We start from the raw sequence: 22,628 nt of genomic DNA, 5'->3' as shown, positions 1-22,628 counted from the left end.
CCAAAAAAACCTCTCTGAACTACAGCCTCTTCAACTTTGAATGGGAAAAAATCTTAGTTCTTGGCTTCAAGGGCCTTTGGGAGGATTAAGTGAGTTGGTGGACGTAAAGAGCTTAGTATGGTGCCTGGTATATAGGACTCAATGATTGGGAGCTGTAGCTGTTACTGCTAATATTGTTATTGCCAACTTGCTAACATTCCCAAGGGTTTGGTGTGATTTCCAGGTGAGAAAACATGGAAAGTTGTCGGTAAACGATGAGGGTCCATCACAGCTGGAAAGTGGCAAAGCAGGGATTGGAAGCCAGGAGGGCTGGTTCCAGAATTTTCCCGTCTCCACCTGCATATGCAAGTTCAAGCACGTTCAGCAGGAAGCTTTAAAGCTTGGAGTTTGTTTATCTCCAGGCTGTATGTTGTGTGCAGAGGTCATTTCTAGGCTTATAGAATATAAACTGTTGGCTTAGCTTTTCCACTTTTAGACCATGTTTCACCCAATCCAAGATACCACCTGTAGCAGATTAAAGTCATTATTCACATTCCCCCTTTCCCAGCACCCTGACTTTTGGCTTTCATGTGACTTCCTTGGCCTATGGATGTTGGCAGATGTCACTTGAACAGAAGCTTGAATTGGGTCCATGACGATAACAAACCCCACTCTTTTGCTGAACCCGGAAGAATGAGAAAGGCATGAGGAACAGAACTAAACCCACTGAATCTCAGCCAAGATCGGCCAAGCCTCAGTTAACCTATAGACACATGCACAAAGGAAGAAATACATACTGCAAGTCACTGAGTTTGGGACAGCTTGTTACATAGCGTTATGGTGAAAATAGCTGACCAACACATTGTCTATTATAAGATGCACTTTTATTTTTTTATTTTTTAAAGCTTTGAATTTCTCATTGTTTTTTTTTTTTTAAGATTTTATTTACTTATTTGACAGACAGAGATCACATGTAGGCAGAGAGGCAGAAAGAGAGAGAAGGCTGGAAGCAGGCTCCCCACTGAGCAAAGAGCCTGATGGCGGGGCTCGATCCCGGGACCCTGAGATCATGACCCAAGCTGAAGGCAGAGGCTTAACCCACTGAGCCACCCAGGCATCCCTGAACTTCTATTTTTGAATCACAAAGAAGGAAAGACCCATGCCAGTTAAATTAAGAAAATAATTGTACATTACATCTCCAGTTCAGAGATGTTCAAATTGTGTGGGGGATAATATCCCTCTTAGATGAGATAAAATATGGTAATAAGAAAGAAATTGCCTCAGACTCAAGAAAAGATGGTTCAAAATAGAACTTAGATCATAAAATAATTTACAGCCCATTCTGAGAAGTATCTAGCATACTTAATAAAATATTTGTGCAAATTTCTTGTATCTTTTGATGACATTAAGAGCCCTTTCAGGATGTCAGATTGCCCCACACAGCTGGCCCATCAGACTTGCAACAAGGCTCTTAACTTTTTTTTTTTTAAGACTTTATTTATTTATTTGACAGACAGAGATCACAAGTAGGCAGAGGGGCAAGCAGAGAGAGAGGGAGAAGCAGGCTCCCCGCTGAGCAGAGATCCTGATGTGGGGCTCGATCCCAGGACCCTGGGACCATGACCTGAGCTGAGGGCAGAGGCTTAACCCACCGAGCCACCCAGGCACCCCAAGGCTCTTAACTTTTAACAAATCATTCCTCCCTTGGGCGGGGCTGTCTAACTAGCTCCTTGTTACTCAAAGTGTGGTGGTCTTTGTACTAGCATCATCCACATCACTTAGGAGTTTGTGAGAAAGGCAGAATCTTAGGTCCCCTTCAGACCTCCTGAATAAGAACCTGCATTTTAGGAGGACCCCCAGGTGATTCATATATGCACTGAGTTCTGAGATGCATTAGTCTGGCTGTCCCCTTTCCTCTATTAAGAAAACAAAAACGGGACACCGGGTGGCTCAGTGGGTTAAAGCCTATGCCTTCGGCTCAGGTCATGATCCCAGGGTCCTGGGATCAAGCTCCACATCGGGCTCTCTGCTCAGCCAGGAGCCTGCTTCCCTTCCTCTCTCTCGCCTGCCTCTCTGCCTACTTGTGATCTCTGTCTGTCAAATAAATAAATAAATAAAATCTTAATAAAAAAAAAAAGAGAACAAAAACAAAAAACAAAACAAAAAAACCCAACAAAACAAAAGAATTCTCCAGGAAGAAATCTTTGGACTATTAGAAATCTATTTCTATTACAAATTGTTGATCTATTAGAAGATTGCTTCCTTTGCTCCAGGTTTGAAGTAAAACTTTAACACACTAGCGATCACTTCATCGCAGAAAATTCCTGAAGCACATGGGTAGTAGACACTGTCAACCTTTGAGGGCGCTTGGCTTGCAGTACAGTCTCCTGTTAATGGAATCCGCTCCATCCTGAGGGCTCTAGAGGAAACTAGGGCTGAACAGCATCGAAAGCAGCCCAGCTCCCTTCACAGGGGCCTTTCTAGAACCTGTGGAGTTCTGTGGAACGGTGCTGGGGGAGTAGCAAAGGGAACTCATGTTCACCCTTTCAACGGGGGGGTGGGGGGTGGGGGTTGGGAGGATGGGGGGGGATTAACCTCCGCAAATCACTTTGTTAAAAACCAACAGCCCAGATGTACTTTAAAAACAAAACAAAACAAAACAAAACCCCAAAACCTCCAAAAAACCAAAACCTAACTTTTAATGGTATTACGGCTCTTCCTCCAGCTGGTTTTCACTCCTATTTTCTGTCTCTGCCTGCAAGAAATACGAGGCTGTAAAACCAGGAGTGGTTCAACGGGGAAAGGCAGAATGACATTAAAATGAACAAACAAGACCGGCAATCCCATTTCGGGCATGTCCTGCTCTCAAAGACGGGAATCGCCTACACGGGAAATTTTCACTTAGCAAATTTTACTGTTTTCAAAGGATAGCAAAGAAATCAAGTTTCTTTTCAGTTCGTGGAGACTGCAGACTTGGAGAGCCCTTTTCATCTGGCTGGCTCTCGCCTTGCTTTGTCAGCCCACCCAGACATATTGATTTCCGAGAGGGAGAGAGCCAACCTGATGGAGAGAAGGCATCTGAAATGCCGTCCTTAAATTCTTGAATTTTCAGGCAACCCATAAAGGCAAATTAATAACGCAGCCCCAGTTCACACGCACCCAGCAAATATTTTGCATTTAAATTCCCGCATTAGAATGCCCTGTTTATACAATAACTTAATAAATCTAGCCTGGCTGCCAAATTGACAAGAAGGTGAGAATCATTCATTAAAATGCAAATGCAATTGAGATGAAATTTGGAATACATTTATTACAGCAATTGAACTTCAGTCAACTGTAGTCACAACACAGATTTTGAACTGCCTTTCAGACAAAAGGACGTGTTGTAGTGTGCCCCCCTCCACCACCACCCAAGTTAATATCTTTGTCAGCATGCAAATTAAAGCCATTTCCTGAGTGCTAATGATTTGCAATGGAGGATTTCACTCTTCTTTATAGGACAAGATTGCCAGAGATAAAGGTCAACTGCATAGACAAAAGATTGCACTGCTAGCATATTGTGTATACAGCAAATTGACGGCAAACATATTCGGAGTACTTATGGCAACCACATTCTTATTAAATCACACCCGAACATCTCTTTACCGTCCCTGGGTCATTTGCTAATTGTAATGCCCAACAATGGGAGATTTGCCCAGTCCGGATTTTACCCCTCAGATCAAAAGTTTCCATTCGGATCTTGGTCCTGCCTGAATGACTCGGCCCCAGAAGAAGTCCTGTTTGTGGGTTCCTTTTGGTCTCTAAAACAGGTGGAAGGAAAACACGGCTGGGACCCGATCGTCTGTGGAGACATCGCCAAGTACCTCCTTCGGTTTTATTCTCTCTGATTCCTTTGCAAAAGTCAGGTGGCATTTCTGAGGCGTGGCACCGTGCGCGTGCCCCTAGCAGACACCGTTTGAGGTGGAGGGAGGCGCGACGTAGAGTGTTTCTTTGGCCGCGGGTGAGTGTGCTGTTCAGGAGTCCCTCTAGGGTGGCAAAAAGCAGCGTGTTTCACCTGTCAAACGGGGAGATGACTTCTGACCCCTTGACCCGCTTCATGTCCACCAGCTTCTCCGGAAGCGATGCCAACTCAACCTCTTAAACATCCCCTGACTGCCTTCCTTCCTGTCGCCGCCATCTGAGTCAGAAACCATCCTTCTCTGTTATTCTAAGTAGCTTCCTGGTCCTTTTCCTTTTCCCAGCCTGTGTCTACCTGGATGCCGCAGGGCGCTTTCTAAAATGCAGACCTTGCCTGGGTGGCTCAGTCAGTTAAGCCACTGCCTTCAGCTCAGGTCATGATCTCAGGGTCCTGGAAGGGAGTCCCGCATCGGGTTCCTTGTCCAGCAGGGAGCCTTTCTCTCTGCCTCTGCCTGCCACGCTGCCTGCTTGTGCTCTCTCTCAATCTCTCTCTCTGACAAATAAATAAAATCTTAAAATAAAATAAAATAAAAATGCAGACCCCGTCATTCCCATCAGAGCACACCCAACCCTTCCATGGCTCTCCACCGTCCTAAGGACAAAGTCCAGAATCTTCCATGACAGTAAGGCCCGCTGAGATGTGGGCTTTATCTTGAAGGGAAATAGAATATGTCGTCCCCAAGTATGCCTCTGTGGCATATTGATGATTTTGAATTAAAGTTACTTAAGATACAGCCAGTGCAAGGAGTACACTCTGACCCTCTTTTGTCCCCCTGAGAGCAGGAAATAAATCTTTCCGGTGAAAGGCACCCTCCATGTACCAGGAGGAAGAGAGGCATCCTTAGCGATGTGGGAAACAAAGGCAGAAGAAAAATTATTGACTTTCCTTATGACCTGCAGCCCACGGACAAATCCTCCAAACAGGCAGAGTGACATTCCTCCAGGAACTCGACTGCCTCAACATTGATACTTTGCTAAAGGCAAAAGGCAGTCTTAGCCCAACCCCTAAGAACCTGTGAGTCTACTCTAACATATAAAAATTCCTTTGGAAACTTCCTACATCTCTACTCCCCCAAGATACATGTTGGCAGTCAACCCTTAAGTATATGACCCACCGATAAACATCTGAAGGATCTCATGACTCAGGTTTTATTAGACAACAATACTTTGACCCTCAAGGTCCTGGAAACCTTGCTTCCAAATTCCTTCGAGACTTACGCTACCCCTAGTCCCCTCCCACCCTTAAAGTATATAATGGGCCACTCATGACCCCAATGCAACTCTTTCTACCCAAGGGTCCTGTCCCCGTGCTTTAATAAAACCTCCTTTTTGCACCAAAGATGTCTCAAGAATTCTTTCTTGACCATTGTCTTCAAACCCTAACATCTTTCCTACACCACTTATCACCAGGGAGGGAAAATTCAAGGCCCAGAAGGCTGTGTGAACCGCCCTTGGTGCTTCTCCACTAATTGGCGACCCCAAGCCCAAACCCCTTGCTCTGGTCAATTCTTCACTGATACGTTGTTTCTTTGTCCAGAAGGTATAAAAGGTGCCTGCTTTGGGGACTTCTGAGTATCATATTTCTATGGACACCTGTATATGCAAAATTACATTTTTCTTTTTGTTCCTATTGATCTGTCTCCTGTCAGTGTAATTATTAGACCTGCCAAAGAACCTAGAAGGGAAGAAGGGAAGAGTTTTCCTGCCCAGCAATCTACAACCACTAATCGAGCCATTTCTTTGCAACTCTCTACCCCTTTAAATGGCCCCCGATTTTGCTTCTTCTGGCAGTACCTTCTGCTTCTTCACTTGGCTGATCGCTATTTGTCCTTCAAGGCTTGGGGAAAATTGTCAGCTGTGGACCCTTCAGTCTCACACTCTCTCTCCACCCAGCTCCAGGCTGGTTCAAGTCCCTCCCCTAGGCTTCCCCCACCCACCCCCAACTCCTGCTTACATGCTCCCCGCTGCGCTCTTCACCCTACATGGTGATGGCCTGTCTTTTGGTCTACTTTTCCTACTAGACCATGGGCTCCTTGAAGACTGTGCCTCACAGAGCATAGGCGATCTACACTTGCTGGTTTTCCTCCTCTGCCTCCTTTCCTTTGTTCTAACGGCAGAAAGTGCTGGTTACCTGCCAAATACCCATTTCCCCAGCTTCCTTAGTAACAAACCACATTATCTTGGGCGTCCAAATGCCTAGATTAAAAAAAAAAAATCAACAAAAGAACAACACGCAACATTGTATTGCGAGGGGCTTCTGAGAAACCGCTTTGAAGGGAGTTAACATGGCGGGGGCGGGGGGGAGCGGAATATGCCCTTCGACCTTTGCCCCTTCTTCCTTCCTGCTGCCTAAGACTTAGGGGTGATGGCTGCAGCCCCAGCAGCTATTATGTGAGTGTGAGGAAACTCTGCAGTTGGAGGCCAGTACTAAGGATAGTGGACTGAAAGGCAAATGGAAGCTGGGTCCTACATGACCATGAAGCCTCCATATTTGTGCTTCCTCCCTCCTGAAGGTGAACCTCTTTTATGTGAGGGAGGTAAGCCTTTACCTCAAGTCCTGGTAGTTCCCAGCTCTGTTCACTATGTTGCAGAATGTGGTCCCAGTTGATTCTCTCTCTGTCTCTGTCCCCTGACTAAATTGCCATGATTCTCACCTTTATTTTTATTTATTTATTTTTTAAAGATTTATTTTCATTTACTTGAGAGAGAAAGAGAACATGAATGGCGAGGTGAAGCCGACTCCCTCGGAGAAGGGAGCCTAAAGCGGGGCTCAGTTCCAGGATGCTGAGATCATGACCTGAGTGAAGGCAGATGCTTAACCGACTGAGCCACCCAGGCGCCCCAGGGTTCCCACCTTTAAAATGCCATCATCCTTAGCTGAAACTCTGCCAAAAGAAGTAGGCCTAGGAGAGTCACCCTTGAGGGTGTCAGAGCAGCGAGGAACCAGATGTAGGAGGATCTGAACCTGTTAGAGTGAGGACTGGGAGGCAGGGTAGTGGGTGCTGTGCAAGAGAAGTGGCTACGGTTGGGGGAGGAGGAAGAATGTGCCCAGCAAGCATCCGAGCAAGGTGCTCAGAGCAAGGGACCCCAACATGCATCATCTCCTTGAATCTTCACAACACACCCAGGAACTAGGCAGTTATCCCCATTTTGCCAAGGAGCAAACTAAGGCTCAGAGGGGTCAAATAGTCTAACCAAAGGTCAGTAAGTGGTGGTGCTGGAGTTTAAACCCAGGTGGTTTGATCCAAAGTGTTGCATGAGGAACATGCACTGGTTTTGGAAATGGTCTGTTCTAGTTTTAACTAGTTATGGTTTCCTTGTGTCTCAGTGTCTGTGACTGTGGGTGGGTCATTGTCTCCTCTCCCAGACTCACTTTTCCTCATCTGCATAACTGGGATAAATGAATACCCAGCCTAGGACCGTGCATGAGAAGCAGTTAGCATCGTGCCTGGAACCTCAGTAAATGGTAGCAATCATGGTTTTCATCACCATCGTCACAGTCAAAGCCATGAATGGTTGCTGTTACAACTCTCTTGCTGTGCACACAGCCCGGGGGGGTTGGTTTGGCTCTAAGCCCTGCCAGGCTTCTGGGAAGTGGCACTTGGTTCAAGTGGCAAGCTTAGGAGGTTCGGTGCTTTGAGGGTGGTGGCAAGAACAGTGTAATTAGACCGCAATTATTTTGGGATTTGGTAAATTGCATTATGCAGCAATTCATTAAAAAAGTCCATGAATCGACTGCCCACAGTGGTGGTGGGAAAAACACTTGGTATCATGTAAGTAATGAAATTTATTAAGCTAAAGGGCCTGGGAATTAACCTCTACTCTGCTGAATAAGAAATTACATGCAGAAACCTTCTAATTATTTTAAGTGGTTTTCTTTTCTGGGTTCTTTATTTAATCTCTATCTCAGATCTTCAGTAATAGGAAAAAATGAAGGAAGTGGAAGGGGAAGAGGAGAAAGACAAAGAGGAGGAGGAAAAAGATGGAAAGCGTCATCTAAGGGACCCATATCATAGACATGTGGGTGTTTCAGAGGGAGACTGCTGATAACAAGGAATTCACATCAGACCTATGGGTTTAGGCGAAAGTGGGATGTACATTAACGTCAGTTAAAAAGCTAAGCTTGGGGCGCCTGGGTGGCTGAGTGGGTTAAAGCCTCTGCCTTCGGCTCAGGTCATGATCCCAGGGTCCTGGGATCCAACCCAGCATCAGGCTCTCTGCTCAGCAGGGAGCCTGTTTCCCTTCCTCTCTCTCTGCCTGCCTCTCTGCCTACTTGTGATCTCTGTCAAATAAATAAATAAAATCTTTTTAAAAAGTAAATAAATTAAAATAAATAAAAAGCTAGGCTCTGGGGCTCCTGGGTGGCTCAGTCAATTGAGCCACTGACTCTTGGTTTTGGCTCAGGTCATGATCTCATAGGTCCTGAGATCAAGCCTTGCCTCAGGCTCTGTGCTCAGCTGGGAGCAGGAGCTGTGGGAGACATATTTCATGTATTTCATCATCATAAGGAATGTGAAGGACAGAGAGGGTCAGGGACCTTGCGTAAGGTTACCCATCCGGGGCAGAGTGGAGGCCTGCGCCCGTCCTCCTCCCCTGTTCCCTGAGATAATATTTTCTTATCTGACTTGTTATGAAAGCTGAGAAAGGAAGAAACAGACGTGAAGGCATTTAAAGAAGAGATCGTGCAAGCACTGACTGCATTTGGAAACTGGAGATTCCGAACAGCTTTGTGAAGAGGAATGATTGGTCCTTCCCACCTAATCACAGGATTGCTAATTGCCAGGGCCGCCATTGGAAAAGCAAGCTCTCTCATCAGGGTAGGGCACATGCCCATACATACACACACACACACACACACACACACACACACAGGCACGGACTAGGAGGTGAGGAGTGAAACTGAGCTGCAAAGAAGCTGCAGCTCTGTGCAAAAATGGCTCCAGAGTGTGGGCTAAGCGCACTTCTAGAAATTAAATTCCTCGAAGGCATTCGCCATATCACACTCACCACCTCTCCTCCACACCCCCTTCCCATTCTTTGGCACGTGATAAGAATATAATACTTTTTTTTTTTTTTAAGATTTTTATTTATTTATTTGACAGGGAGAGATCGCAAGTAGACAGAGAGGCAGGCAGAGAGAGAGAGGGAAGCAGGCTCCCTGCTGAGCAGAGAGCCCGATGCGGGACTCGATCCCAGGACCTGGGATCATGACCTGAGCCGAAGGCAGCGGCTTAACCCACTGAGCCACCCAGGCGCCCCAAGAATATAATACTATTTTTGATGGCCAATATAAAACATGGCGAGCTAATCAGTGAGTTTAAAAAAAGAAGAAGGGCCCTGTGGATTATTTGATTCGTGTTGTAGGTCAGTTCTCTTCTTCTCTGTCTCTAGAATTGGAGACCGGCATTTTCAGGCAACATTTTTCATGACTCCCAAACTGACTGTCAGTGAGAATTTACCTAATCTAAATCCCTTCACTGCTTGCCTATCCCATTTATATGTATCCTGCCTACTTTTGAATACAATTCATTCAATTCCTTCCTTCCTGATATCCTTCTTGGACATGGATGGTATACGAGGTGCCATGTGGGGCTGAGGAAGGATGCCAGAATCAAGCTATTTGGCCTTTGTCTTCAAAGAATTTGCATTCTAGTTGGTGTCTGGCACCAGAACTCCCCCGCCACCCCCCCAACCACCCTAACTCCCGGTGTCTGCAGCTTGACCTTGGGAATCCAGAGTCAGAAGCTAGACTGAGCATTCTGGAGGTGAGAAGACCGCTGGGAAAGCTCCAAACCCTTGATGTGCAAATGAGGAAACAGGCCCAGAGAGGAAGTCAGAGGCAGAGCCAAGACCATAATGGGGTCTCTGGATTCCCAGTCGTCCAATGCAGCGTGTCTAAACCCTCTGTCACCTCAGGCATCACTCAAAGAGCCACAATGCAGGATCTGTTTAGCTGGGGGCTGGATGTTTGAAAATCTCAGCAGGACCAAAATGTTTTTGCTTCTTAGCTCTGCTCCTCTGCCATTTTAGTCCTCCTTGGAGCACAGAGCCAACTTCGTCGACGTGAGGATGGGCATCTTGTGAAAAGTGCACCGCTCTGCTGTTCTAAGCCCTCCAATGACCCCCTTCTGTCCTCACTGCTTTGTCTCAGGGCTCTACCCCTCTGTGACACTGAGTACCAAAATCTTCCCTCCCAGTTGCCATTCTCTGAAATCCGGCTGCCATCTTGTCTCCTCTGGATATCTGCCCCTCCCTCTTCACTGGCCTCCCTGCCTTGGACCTCTTTTCCCCCCTCTGCCCTTCCCAATATTGCGTATCATCTCCAGACTTCCCAGCGTAGCCCCCTGCGGCTCTGCATGAGCTGGATTCGTCCGAGCTCCTTGGCTTCTTCCTTGTCAAGTGCCTCTCTAGCCTTACCAAGCCGCAAGACCATGCTCTTCTCCACCTCAGTGCCTTTGCTCATACGCTCCCCTGCCTGGAATGCTCTTTCCTTCTTCTTCACATGGCTAATTTTACTTTATCCTTCAGAACTTGCTCAGGTGACCCCATCCCACCCCAGAAGTCACCTCTGCTTTTCCCAGGCTGTATTAGGCTCCCTGAGCTGCTGACTGACCTGTCTGCCCATGCACTTCCTCTTCCCTTCCTACCAACCAGACTGAGCTCCCTGAGGGCAGGGACAATTTCTAAATCTTCTCTCTCCCCCCCCAGAACCAGCACAAAGGAAATCCTCATAAAATATCGATTGCATGAATAACTAAATCACTTGAAATTCTTGCATTTCAGAACCTAATTAAATACACGGCGGCTTTCTGGCACAGAACCCCCACCGCAGCCATAGTCTGATGGGGTCCGTTCACGTTCTCCTTGGACGGAGCATGCGTTTGGAACCGTCTATGCAGAAGCTGAATCATCCAAACAGGAAAGAGATAAATGGATGCCTTTGAAATATATATATTTATTCCAACTGGGAGCTAGAATATAGCTGTGTTCTAAGAAGTGAACAAATGAAACAGGCTCCCCGTGTGCCTCTCAGGAAAGTTATTTCTTAGCTTGTAATGTGGTCTCCAACCTACCTGTGCCAAATGACTACAAGTGGTATTTAAATCCCCAAAAGGAAGGCACCTCCAGCATCTAATATCAGGTGACACAGTACGTACATGTCGTCCCTTGATTGAATTTTCTGGACTTGGCAAGTTTCCTGTGACCTCGCCGCTCACGCACACGTACCCTCACGCACACCGTCCTGCCCCTGTAAGTCGCCTCCGACCCTGTGCTCATCCTGACGGGCAGATGTGGTGAGGGGAACCTGAACTGGCCGTTTCGTCAGAGGACATGGACCAACGTTGCCCACTCCTCCGGCTTCTGTGTGGTTAAAAGATGCCTGACCAAGGGCTACTCTTTAATGAGTGTGAGTGAGCATTTGCATGAGAGGACTGTGTCTCTTCTGGAAGAAGAAGAAGAAAAACCTGCCAAGTGTCAACAAACAGTTCTACATGCATCCCAATTAGGGTGATTTCCGGAAGGGAGCAGAAGCCCACCGCAGTTGCGTTTCTAGGCAACTGCCATTAGGAGTTCGGAACCTCGCTGGGGAGGGAATGTGGGTAAGTGTGCATGTGCGGGAGTCTAATGTGCCATGTCCCGCTCCCCTCACCTCCCCACCTTCCTTCTTGTCTGTTGGCCTCCTCGCATTTAGAAGCAAATTATGGCTTTTGGAGGGGGAGGGCAGAAGAAGTTAAATATCCTTGAGGGCCAGAACCTTGGGGAGGACTAAGGCTTGGCAAATCATCGGAATGCTAGCCATGAGGTCCAGAGCACTTTCTGAGGGTCATACTGGGTCCTTGAGCCTAACCCATGTTAGCTCATCGCATCCTTCAGTAGCCCTGCGAGGCAGGCACTATCATTTTGAAGATGGAGAAACTGAGTCTCACAGAAATGGAAGCCACTGGCCTAAAGTCGCCCCAAGGAGGTGGCAGTGTCGGGAGTTGCACTCTGGTCTGTCTAGACTGCTGTGCTGTCCTGCCGCCCTGTTGGCACACAGGCACTGAGAAGGCAGAAGCTGGGCACAGCCTCTGGAGGGAGTTAGGTCTGCTTTCAGTTCTGAGATAAACTGGTTGACTTTTTTTTTTTTTTTCCCAAGGAATGCAAACCCCACCCTACAATACACAATAGGTAATCCATTGTGCTTAATGACTAAATGGAATGAGAGGATGGTTCTTCATGGACCTGCCAGCCTGGACATAAAAATGCATTAGCAGGGAGAGAGAGGCTTTTTCTAGAACACACCAGCAATCTCCAGAGCACTTCTGGTGTATAATTCGAAACAAACCCCAGACAATGGAATAAAGCACAAGACCACCTGCCTGCCATCTTTGGACCCACGTTCTCCTGCCTGATGGATGGCGGGGTTGACTTGCTGGAGACAGGGAACACTCCTCAGGAATTCACAGCGGCTGTTCCACTAAACATCAGGACAAGGGCGTGGGTCTGAGGCATGGTGCAGCAGGGGTGCTGCTGTTCCCGTCACTCTTTGGTCCCCAGAGTTAAGCTGTCATCTCTCATCTTCCCCTCCCCTTTGAGACAACCTGACCTCAAGTCATAGTCTGGTGCCTGACACAGAACAGGAACTTGGTAAAGGATGTCTATAGTCACCCAGCCTTCCAGGTCCTGTCCTGACTGTGACATGTGCATAATATTTTCTCTACCTCCCCCTGCTCCCTCTCTCTGTTTTACCTAGCCTTTTCCTATTCACTTTTCTAGGCCAAACACTCCCAGTAAGAAACTCAAAGACCTCCAAGGGTATTGCAGGTAAAGGTACATGAGCCCGAACACACGCCTTTTTAAGGCTGTATCTAGTCTGCGAACCACCAGAGACACTCTTACCAATAATCTGCTCTGTGATTCATTCTCTCCCTCTCTCTCTTTCAATCCATATACACACTTCCTCCCCCAAGCCCTGAGAGCCCTTTAAACTCTTATTTTTATCTATGACTACCAATAAAGAGCTGCTCAGTTGTACAACCCCAGGGGCATTATCAACATTGTATTCTACAAATGGTATTTTGGGGGCACCATTCCCCCTGGAGCACACATTGTGAATGGTGCCCCTGGAATTGTGCAAAGGGGGCAGAACGTGCTCTGAACATATACTGCCTCCTTGCGAGTCCCTGAGCTTCCCTGAAGTAGACCTTCAGGTAAAGTCCACAGGATCTAAGGGTTGCTTTACAGTTACCGTGCACTTTGGGCTGTCTCAGGGCGGGGATGGGGATTCAGAGTCCTGCTGTAAGCGGTTGTTTGGATCTTGCTTTATCGAATAGACTCCTGCAAAAGCTCTTCTGATTTAAAGAATTATCTTGCAAGGGGTGCCTGGCTGACTCAGTCAATTAAGCGCCCAACTCTTGATTTCGACTCAGGTCATGATCTCAGGGTCGTGAGATCGAGCCCTGCATCCAGCCCTCCATGCTGAGTGTGCAGCTTGCTTAAGAGTCTCTCCCTCTGCCCCTCCCCTGCTTGTGCTCTCTCTCCTTCTCTCTCTCTCTCTAAAAAAAAAAAAAAAAAAAAAAAAAAAGAGGGGAGAGAATTATCTTGAGAATTATCTCTAAAAAAAAAAATGAGGGGAGAGAATTATCTTGCAAAATAATGTTCAAAACTGAAGAAATCAAAATTGATTTCTTCAATTTTGCAGCCATATGCTTCCAGGAAACTCTTGTTGGGAGCTAATCTGACCCAGAATGATTCCTAAAGCTAAACACGCAGTTAGAGGTGCAGAAGGGCCAGGCCATTAAATGGCCCCCATGGGACTGAGAGAGCAGCACCAAGACATTCAGAAATCCCTGACCCTCAAACTTTTTGTCTGCCTTAGACACACCCTACGAGAACTTGCTGGAACATCATTAGACACTTCTCAGGCTGTTTGATGTGGCTATCCTGGATTTTTTCGGCTCAGGGCAGGAAAGTGCTGCTGTGAGCATTCTTGGTGACTTTGTTCTTGTTTTTTTGGGAAATTTTGAGAGGATGAAGTCCGGGTAATTTTCTAAGGAGTCCCCTTATCTTGTGGTGTATGACAAGGTGTGGCTGTGGTGGGGTTTGATTTTGGAGAAACATTTCACTTCAACTCTTTGCCCATCTATGAAAATGATTTATATGACGTATCCGGGCTCCTCCATAGGGAAAAAATTGTATTCTCCCTGTAAATTTTTTTGGTTTTTTGTGTTTTTTTTTTTTCCCCAAACAAGGGCCTGAAAATGGCTTTAGTCAGACTCTTGGGCAGGTTCCTTCATATTGAACAGGAATAGAGCATCTTAGAGTCCCTAAAGGTAACCTCCCATGAGTAGGTAAACTGATTGGAACAAGGAGTCTAATGAAACCCCGTGTGTTTTGAGAGCTATGATGATGGGATCAGAGAGATGTCAGCAAAGAATGGCCAGTATGGTCTGTGAGGTATTGGAGGACCCATTCTCTACAACGACACCTTGTGGTAGCAAAGAGCAATGGCAGCAGAGGATGCAGTGAGTCCTAGCTTGCTTCTCCTCTGGGTAACCAGAGGTAACCAGTAAATCTCTGTTTGTTAGACAACCCAAAGAGGGTAAGTGAAGCTCCCAGAGGGAGACACTTGACTTCCTGAGACACTTCCAGTGATGGCTAACTGGAAAAATAAAAGAAGTGGGACTTAAATCTGTAGCCTCTTTTGTATTACAAAACAGGGTCTGATGATACAGTAACTTATTTTGCTCTTGAGGATGGGATTTGTGGGTGTGGAGGAGGGACATATGTTGGTTCGGTTGTTATCCATCCTTTTCTCTTTCCACTCATTCAAGCCGCTTACTCCACTTCCAATCAAAGTAATAGTAATAGGAAAGACGCTAATAACGATAAGAGCCAGCGCTTACTGCGGCGACTCTATTCTAAGTGCTTTCTATGTGCTGACCAATGTTATCTTAAAAACAGTGTCCAAAAGGGATCCAGGTAGCTCTTTTTCTCTCAAGCTTAAGAGCAAACTATAGCATCCTTAGTTTCTTACAAGTTGCATGCTCTCCAGCACCTGGTTTTCCAATCGGACGGGAATGAGACATTTCCGGGTCCCCTCACAGGTGATCAGAAAGTCTGACCTAAACAGTGGTCAGGCAGTCTGGGTGAGGGATACACACTGGCCATCAGGAGTAGTGGCTTTTCTGGTTGTATTGTGTATTTAACACTTAGGCAATCCAAGTGCCAGACACGTGCATCTTAACTCATTTTATTTTCATAACTGCCCTGGGAAGGAGATTTCATTATTCTCCTCATTTTACAGACGAGGTCAATGAGACTCCAAGATTAGGTCACTTGCCCATATATAAACACCTTATCGGGGGCCGAGCCAGGATTTACGTGGGCTCCAAAAGCCACGATGCCCTAAACTATCTGTTGGTACATTAGATCAGGTGAAGGGTGGGTGCCTGGGAAACCAGTTTTAAAGATGTTTCTTGTTCTTATCCACTTCTGGAATAGAGTCATGAGGAAATTAATACCTGTGGAAATATATTTACAAGCATTAATTTTGGAATAAGAGGGTTTAAGCTGCCTGCTATTTTTTATTATTGTTATTGTGTTGTGCTCCTGTGGGTTGTGGGTTGGACGAATGACAGAGTGTCACTTTTCTCACAGTGGGCTGTCACGTGGTTTTTGGTCGAGCATCCCAAGTGTTGGGCCCAAGCACTGTTCAGGTGTTCTGTGATGAGCTTGGCAAACCTGTTTCTGGCTTTTTAATGCAATTTTGTCTTCTTTCACTTTTAAGTGAAATCATGACTGCAGCATGTCAGTAAACACTAACAGAAAAGACCCGGGCAGAGACGTGGTCAGAGGCTATAGTCTGTTTCCGGAAAAATGGAAGTTTTCACTTGCATCGCAAAGGGTGAATGGAATATAGCCCCCGGCAATAGGCTTATCTGGGCACAAAAAGTCTGGTTCATCTAATGTGAACAGTCACTTCCGGGGGGTGGGGGCTGGGATTACAGGAAGTGCTAAGTAGGACGAGTATTTTACGTGAAGAATCCTGGGGGTGGGAAGTGACCTCACTGATGCAGGCTGGCTCTGCCTGTGGCTCAGCTGGACATTGCCAGTAAATTTAGGGGGGTCATATTTCATGAATACTTTACGTTTTCATTGTGCTTTCCATAAACTGCTGTTATTGGCTGCTGGAGACGATGCTAAAGGGAAAACGGGCAGAGTCATGTCTTATATTTTCACCCTCTCACCCTGTAGTTCTTGCTTTTCTCTCATTTCTTAAGAGGAGCTCATTATATATCAAACATTCCCTAGTTAGCTACTTTTTAGCAACAGAAACACACTGTAAGTATAAAGACTTCAGTGAAGGGTCCAGAACCTCAAAGCTGCTGGCATGCTTTAAGAGTTTATCCTAAGGAACTAAAGTAACAATGATTTAACTCTGAAGATATCCATCTCAGCATTGTTTATATAATGGGAACAAATGGAAAACATCAAATAAGTCCAGCAGCAGGAAATGGGTTAGATAAATTATGCTATATTCTTACAATGGAATATTATACAACCATTAAGATGGTTGGTATGCTTGAGTGGATATTTGATATTGAAGAATGATTGCTGTTTTTTTGATGCAATGATGTTATTGTGGTTGTGGTTTTAAAAAAGAGTCCTTCTCAGGGCGCCTGGGTGGCTCAGTGGCTTAAAGCCTCTGCCTTTGGCTCAGGTCATGATCCCAGGGTCCTGGGATTGAGCCCCACATTGGGCTCTCTGCTCAGCAGGGAGCCTGCTTCCCCCCCCTCTCTCTGCCTGCCTCTCTGCCTACTTGTGATCTCTGTCTGTCAAATAAATAAATAAAATCTTTAAAAAAAAAGAGTCCTTCTCGAGATAGTCATTTAAATATTTACAGATAAAATAACAAATGCTTCAGAATAATGAGGGAAGATGATATGTAAATGAAAAAAAATCAGCTATGAGTTGATGGTTATTGATCTTAGAGGTTAATTGTATTATTCTGTCTGCCTTTATGGCTAAACATTTTCATACTAAAAAAGCTTATTTTCATACTAAAAAGCTTAAAAAATGAAGTTGGACGTGTGTATGTGTTGACTTAGAAGTTGTTCATAATCTGTTGTTAAATAAAAAATCAGGTTACCAAATGGTATGTGCAGAATGGTTCTTTTCCCTTATAAAAATTCCATGTCCATATAGAGAAATATTGGAAGTGGATAGGCCAGAATAATCATTCTTCAGTGATGGAATCGTGTGTGTGCATGATTCTATTACTTATTTATGTCTACTGATTTGTATTTTCTAGTGTTTCAGGATTGACTTATTTGTGTATTTTTTTTAAGTTCTTTAAAATATAGGGCTTGGGATATAGGACGTGTCTTCTAAAGCTGACCATATGCCATCTCTGTGAGCCCACAATTCCACTTTCAGGTATATTCTCACCAGAAATACACCTGTTCAGTGAAACACATGTATAAGAATGTTCATCGCAGCTCTGTTCATAATAGTCTCAAAGTGGAAACCACCCAAGTGTCCATCAGCACTGAAATGGATACACCGTGCTATCTTCACAGAATGGAAACTAGATAGAAATTGAGAGAGAGAGAGAGAGAGAGAGCAGACTCTATCCATATTTCTTTGTGAGACAGTGGGGATAAAACTCAGAATCATGTTGAGTGTAAGCAACCAGATGCTGTGAGAGTGCCAAGTATATACAATTTCCTTTATGTAAAGTTCAAAACAGGATCGGCTGATCTCCGTCTTAGAAGTCAGGATGGTGACTGTGGGGGGCAGGGTAGGGTAGTGACTGGAGGGGACACGAGGAGGCTTTCTGGGGGCCCTTGGTAATGTTCCTTTTCTTAAGGTGGGTGTGGGTAACCTGGGCGTGTTCGCTTTGTGAAAGTCTTTTGAGCTGGAGGCCTAATGATTTGTGTGCTTTCCTGTATTATGTCATATTTCAATAAAAATTTCCAAAAAAGTTACAGGGCTTAATGCATGCAACGTCTGCTCTAAGTGGTGGATGAGTGCTTTATCATGTAGCCTGTGGTTACATCCATTAGAGTAATGGCTTGTTCAACAATCCCCATAGGAAGAGATTTAAAATTAATATGGAAATCCAGTACTAACCGCTAATTTGCAGTCTCCACTTACAAACTGTCCATCTTGACTCCCCTCACCCCCAATCATATTTGCTCCAGCTCTCCCTAAAACCCGACCTTCCAAGGTTCAGAACCTGGGCTTGGGTGTGATGTTCCTCATGTCATGCTGAGCTCGGCCTGGAGCCCCCTGACTGGGGACTGGGAGGAATCCATGAGATCATGATCGTATTATAACATAGTTACAGTCACTCAGGGTACACGGGTGATGTAACATATACCACTACCATTTATCAAGCACTTACCATGGGTAAGTGACAGGCACTGTTCTAAGTGCTTCCCATGTATGAACTCATTTAATCCTCACAGGAGCCCTGCGAGAGGGGGGAAGTATTTATGCAATACCCACTCTGGGGCTCAGAGATTTGGGCAGTTTCTTATAAGTGGCTTATAAGTGGTGCCTCTAAATTCCCTGGTCTCATCTCTGTTCTCAGAGCATTAGAAGGGCAAAGGAAGGGAGTGAAGTACAACAGGAGATCTGATATGTGTCATCTCCTTTTGTCCTCATCAAAGAAATATTTGGAAGGAGGCATGGATCCATCCTACAGATGAGAAACTGAGGGTAGGGGAGGTAAAATGACCAGAGCAGGGTCACTCTGCTGATAAGGATGACAGGACTGGGGTGCTTTTTTTTTTTTTTTTTTTTTTTGGTCTGTATTACGATGATCTCACAAAATCAGCTGAAAAACCAAGACTACTTTTTACTGGTTTACTCTGACATTCCTCACCCATATCTGTTCTCCCAAACACCAGCACCAGGGTGAAGTAGGTCTTGTTATCCCTATACCCCATACCATAGGTAAAGCAACCGAGGTCTAGAGAAATGAATTGATGTGTTCATGGCCACTTAGCTAATAACTGGTAGAGCTGGGATTTGAACCTACCACTGATTCCAAAGCCGATGGACTTTCTGATTGTATTATGTAAGCCCTCCAAGCCTAGCTAGAAGACTGAGCACCTTGCCTGCCATCAGGGAAAGAATTTCAGAAAACAAGGTTTTGTGCAAACCTTTATGTAACCAAGGGTTCAAGATACTTGGATACTTAAATTTGAAAACATGGTCTTATAGTTAAATTCTTTTTTATGAGGGATCCTCTGAGGTAGCCCTAGCCACAAGACAAAGAATTAAAAAGATATTTACCCTCAGTGGAGAGCAGCACAAGAAAAGCAAAGAAGAAAATTTGCCCTAGAACTATGGTTAACTAGATGTGTCAAAGAAACACGAAGACATCAGTAACAGAGAAAAAAATGGGCAGGGCCTCTGCGTCACATTCAAGATGATAAAAATGCAATTAACTTGAGCCAGGTTCCTCCAGCCCACAGCAGTGACCTACCCGTTGGGTATGCGGCTTTTTTTTTCTCTTTTATCAGTTCTGGCCTAAGGATGCGGGACCAAGTGCTTGCCTTTATGGAACATGTTGGGGACTCACTAATATCCACGCGCTGGCTGCAGGGTCTTCTTTGAATGATTCATGAGGTGCAGTTCAGAAGCCTTAACTTTGCCTACATCCAAGACATTGACTGGCATATAAATCCATGATCTTGAATAATTCTGGGGCTTTGAGGTAAGTCTCAAGTCAGGGGGAGGAGTCGGGGGAAGAATCAGAACTTCTAAATGAAGAAGTTCTGACTTCCAGGCTCTGGACGTGGAGGTCCTGGGTGTTGAATGGTGAGATGCCGAAGTGACTGAGAGCCGTCAGTGGACGTCTGAGGTCAAAAATAACTCTTCAAACTATTTAGATTCCCTGATTAAAAATCAGCCTCATTTATAAAGGGATTTGAGTGAGATCTGTTCCTCCTGTTGGTCTCTTCTGTGCCAAACCTCAAATCGAATCAACAAGGTGTCATTATAGACACCAAAGCCTCCTTTTGAATCTTTTAGTTTAGAGATGACAAATAAATTACATTCTGGGTAGCAACTCTAATCAGTAGGGCTGCTTGTCTGGGGTGCTGGGTTGCGAGGATTTTCAAAACCAAATCTGGGCTCAAATGAAGAATGCTGTGATCCACTAGCGATGTCTGCCTTGGACACAGGAGAGAGAAGTGGGGGTATGTCAGCCACAGAGTTATCATCCTGGATCTAACTTTTAATTAAATTATTAGTCTCATCTCTACTTGTCTCAGAAAAAAAAAAAAAAAGGTTGGGTGACTTGCTCTACCTACCAACTCAGACGCAAACCATATCTCAAAATGAATGTCCCTTATTGAACACTGTCAACTCTTAAAGAATTAATTCATCCCATCAACAAATCTTTACTTGGGGACCATGACAGCAGACGTGTATAGTGTAGACTATGATAGATCTTACGTCCTAGTGAGGGAGGCAGAGATGTAAACAAGTCATTGGAACACCTTGACCCAGCTTTTTCTTTGTCCCTCACATCTGATCCATTATCCAGTCCCGTGGCTCCAAATAAATCCTGAATCCATCCACTTCTCTCCAGTTCACTGCTATTTGTCTGCCAGGCCATTGTCAGGTCTTACAACCTTTCAGCTGGGCCCTACACAGTGGATGGAATGTTTTCTGAAACATCAGATCATAGGGGCGCCTGGGTGGCTCAGTGGGTTGAAGCCTCCGCCTTCAGCTCAGGTCAGGATCTCAGGGTCCTGGGATCGAGCCCCACATTGGGCTCTCTACTCAGCAGGGAGCCTGCTTCCTCCTCTCTCTCTGCCTGCCTCTCTGCCTACTTGTGATCTCTCTCTCTGTCAAATAAATAAATAAAATCTTTTAAAAATAAATAAATAATAAATAAATAAATAAATAATCAGATCATAATCTTCTCTTGTTCAGGGCCGTTCAGTGGGTTCTCATTACATTTAGGCCAAGACTCAAATGTTCATTATGACCTATGTATGAAGCCCGAGGCCCATCTCTCTAAGGTCATTTACTGCTTCTCTTACCATCTCTCACTCAGCTCCAGCCACTCTGGATTTCTCTCTGCTTCTCCAACACTTCCAGCTTGTTCCAGCCTTGGCACCCATCCCCTTACTGTCTTCTGGAATCCACCTGTGGTCTTCTACCTCTCTTCCTCCTGTATCTTTATGGGAATGGTTCTTTCTTTCTCTCTCATCATTCAGATGTCAGGCCCAAGACCCCCTTTACAGAACAGCCTCCTCTGATCACTCTTGCTCAAGTAGAAGCTTTCTCTCCATCGCTATGCTATGCACAATGCCTTGTTTTTTTTTTTTTTTTTTAAGATTTTATATATTTATTTGACAGACAGAGATCACAAGTAGACAGAGAGGCAGGCAGAGAGAGGCGGGGGAAGCAGGCTCCCTGCTGAGCAGAGAGCCCAATGTGGGGCTCGATCCCAGGACCCTGAGAGCATGACCTGAGCCGAAGGCAAAGGCCTTAACCCACTGAGCCACCCAGGCACCCCCACCTTTGTTATTTCTAACTGCCTTGCTTCAGTTGTCTGCCAAGTGCATCTAGAAAACAACATCTCAGGCCTCAAAAACACTTTTGTAATCTGTGCCCTGCTGGGGTCTGCTGGGGATCATGGGGAGGGGGGTGATTTATCACCCTTTATTTGCAATTGCCTGTATACCTAACTAAACTTCGCCATGGGCAACTCATGGCTTCGAGTCAATGTTTTAGTTGTTTTAGCTGCAGAGTTGTTTATTTTACTTAAAACACTCACAGTAAAAAGCGCCAGCAGCTTTGGAAGAAGATATGCCATTGGCTGCACGAGTCATCCAAGAACTGGGCGTGTGCAGGCCGGTGCCGCAGGTTGTCGACTTCCACTAGGATGCGGCACATAAGCGCTTAGCGTGCTGCCTCGTGCCACCAGACATCTGGCGGAGTGGGTGAGCAGGAAAGCAGTTAGACTTTTATTCTTTTTAGCGTCATGTTAAACTGGCCATGAAACTGGGGATGGTGCAGCTGAATTATAAGAGGGCTGAAGTATTAAATAAAATCTAAGAGGTAGTCGAGGTGTTTGGTTCATGGTGGGCTGACGTCTAATAGGAGGCGAAGCTGGTCTGAAACACAGTAAGTGGAAAAGACAACATCTCCTTTGCTAATAATTCACCTCGTTTAGTCCTGGGAGATGGGCACGCTGGGTTTGTGCCTCTCGGAGAGGTGATTTCCCCTGCAAAGCAGGGTGTTTCCCACTGAAGGGGGCACGCTGTTGCCTTAAATGTCAGTGGGATCCGGGAGTGTGGCCAGATGGAATGTTTTATTGTCGTTTCTTGTTTTCTTGCTCGTGGCTTTTCTGCCTGGCCTCTTCCCCCATTCTCTTTCATGTCCTGCAGGTGGACAGGCTAAGCCTGTCCAATGAGGACGTTCAATCCTAGCAAGTCTCAGAGCCGTGGTAAATGTGTCTGGCTGGAGTGGCAGGCTCAGCTTGCCAGTTCAAGTGTGGCAGGAAGCCACTGTCTTCATCACCTTTTGACGAAACCCCTATATGCTGCTGGATTAATAGGAAATTCAACCCGGGTCATTTTCGGGGGACATGCCCCCAGGGATGTGCGGGAGAATGCTTAAGGATCCTCTCTCTGGGTGATGGGGGGACAAATAAGCCCTGATTTGTGGCGTTTGTGGATTTC

The 22,628-nt window shown here is 45.6% G+C and overlaps 1 protein-coding gene across 1 annotated transcript in view; it reads right to left on the bottom strand.

Moving 5' to 3' along the window:
• CCDC60 (coiled-coil domain containing 60) overlaps nucleotides 1-22,628 on the bottom strand; it is a 161,968-nt gene that overhangs the window by 63,468 nt on the left and 75,872 nt on the right. The gene's annotated exons all lie outside the window — the stretch shown is intronic.

The sequence above is a fragment of the Lutra lutra genome, chromosome 12 (genome assembly GCF_902655055.1).
Source record: "Lutra lutra chromosome 12, mLutLut1.2, whole genome shotgun sequence".
NCBI classification, from domain to species: domain Eukaryota; kingdom Metazoa; phylum Chordata; class Mammalia; order Carnivora; family Mustelidae; genus Lutra; species Lutra lutra.
This window is presented reverse-complemented; position numbering and strand designations above follow the sequence as displayed.